Here is a 2,605-nt window from a genome sequence, read left to right as displayed (position 1 = left end):
GGCTGGTCTTGAACTCACTTTGTAGCCCAGGTTAGTCTCAAACTTGCAATGATCCTTCTGCCTCAGCCTCCCAAGTGCTGGGATTACAGGCATGCGCCACCATGCCCAGCAGTTTCTCTTGTATGAGAAATCCAAAATATGAAGAATAAAATAAAAGATAGAGAATAGGAGACTGGTAGACCAAGAAATGGAGGGAGAAGAAAGGAAGAGGATGAGAAAATAATTAGCATGTATTATGTATATGTAACAACTTCCTATGAGGAATGTAATCATTATGTACTGCAGGTATGTACTAATAAAAAATAAATAAAAAACTGAAATAAAACCCCAAAATAACCAGACACAATGGCAGGTGCCTGTAGTCTCAAAATTATGTAGACTGAGGCAAGAGGATTCTTTAAGCCCATATGTTCAAGGCCAGCCTGGACAACATAGTGAGACCCTAGCTCAACATAAAAACATAAACAACAACCAAAAAAACCTACAAAAAAATGGGAGCTTTGGTGCACATACTCAGAGCCTATGGGAAACAAATATCGGGTCCTAGGTTGAATCTCCAGCACCAAAACAAAACAAATTAAAAATAATAATATTAATAACAGCTCCTTCCATGATAGGATACCTCCTTATTCTAGTTAGGTTTACCATCTCTACCCTCACTAAAGTTGTATTAAAAAACTGGCGGGAGTGGGGGGGACCAGGGAGATGGCTCAGTAGAATAAGTGCTTCCCTGGCAAGCACAAGGGCCTGAGTTCAATCCCCCGGTTCTGCCAAACAAACCAAAAAAACAAAACAAAACTGGCCGGGGGGGGGGCGCATAGCGGTGGACACCTGTAATCTCAGCACTCCAGAAGCTGAGGCAGGAGGATTGCCACAAGTTCAAGGTCAGCCTGGGATACACAGTGAATTCAATGCCAGCCTGAGCTACATAGCAAGACTCTCTCAAAAAACCAAACCAAACAAACACACGAAACCTGTTTTTGGCCTTTTTTTTTTTTTTTTTTTTTTCACTATTACTTGTTAAAAATTTTTCTCACTAATGGTTTTAGTCAAGAATGAGAGCACTGGGCTGGTGAGATGGCTCAGTGGTCTAAAGCACCTACCTAGAACAAGCTAAGCTAAGCAAAGCACAGGGACCGTGGTTCAATCCCCCAGCACCATATGCCAGCCAGCCTCGCCCCATGGTGGGCTGAGCTGGCCACACACACACACACATTAAAAAAAAAATTTAAAAAAAAGAATGAGAGCACAGACAGGCATGGTGGCACACACCAATGCCAGCACTCAAGAGGCTGACGCAGGAAGATCACCATGAGTTTAAGACCAGTCTGGGCTACATAGTGAGATCCTGTCTCAAAAAGGGGGGAGGGGGGCAGGGAGATGGCTCAGTGGAATAACTGCTTCCCTGGCATGCACAAGGCCCTAAATTCAGTCCCTGGTTCCGCCAAAACAAAACAAAACAAAAAAAAAAAAAAATAGCATAGTAATTTAGAAAACCTAGATTTGAGGGCAGGGGAGATAGCTCAGTAGCTAGCATGCCTCCCTGGCTAGCACAAGCTCCTGAGTTCAGTCTCTAGTACTGAAAAAACAAACAAACAAACACTAGATTTGTTAAGCTCTTTTTAACTTTTTGTTTTTGAGACAGAGTCTCACTATGTAGTTCAGGCTGGCCATGACCTCCTGGTGACCCTCCTGCCTCGGCCTCCCAAGTGCTGGCATTGCAGGCATACACCACTACAGTTGGCATTTGTTACACTATTATGACGACAAACCAATTACCGTCCAGAGTACTTTGAGGACATGTCCCAGTTCACTTGTTCTATTAAAAAGAAACTAAGAGGAAGAAATTAAAGGCCATAACCTAAAAGGCTGTAAGAAGGCAGACAAAAAATAGAGCAGAAAGAGCAGAAGCTATCCAGAAGCACGTGTCAGTGGTGTGATCTACAGCTGGCATATTTCCCAAGAAACTACTTATAGAGGCCTAGATTTGAGGGCGGCAGGGGAGATAGCTCAGTGACTAGCATGCCTCCCTGGTTAGCACAAGGTTCTGAGTTCAATCCCTGACACTGAAAAAACAAAAAACAAACAAGAATACTGCCCTGAAATCTAGGTTTTCTAAATTATTGTGGTTTTTTTGAGACAAGATATCCCTATGTAGGCCAGGCTGGTAATCCTCCTGCCTCAGCCTCTTGAGTGCTGGCATTGGTGTGTGCCATCATGCTTGAATTAATCTGAGCCCCAAATTAGTAAAATGCTCTTGATCCTGCAGAGGCCAACAGAAACTGATTCTTCTGAGACCTCTACCTTGTCTTCTAGTGGTAAGGGCATCTGTGGGTCCCAAAGAGGCATCTTAACTTTAGCTTCCCCGCATTACACGCAGCTCCTCCGTATTTCCACCACAGCAGCCTGCTAGTGTATAGATGATGCGTACAGCATAGGTGGGAGTCATAGGCCTACTCATATGGTATCTAGACACAGAAAGCTTTAGGACAGTAAGAAAATACCCCTTGGTTAAGCCAATTCACCTTTGTTAATAAAGGTCATAGTTCTTCTTTTTCTTTTTTTTTTTTTTGGCGGAATCAGGAATTGAACTCAGGCCCTTGTG

The sequence above is a fragment of the Octodon degus genome, unplaced genomic scaffold (genome assembly GCF_000260255.1).
Source record: "Octodon degus isolate 3935 unplaced genomic scaffold, OctDeg1.0 scaffold00163, whole genome shotgun sequence".
NCBI lineage: Eukaryota > Metazoa > Chordata > Mammalia > Rodentia > Octodontidae > Octodon > Octodon degus.
Note: the sequence above shows the minus strand (reverse complement) of the source record.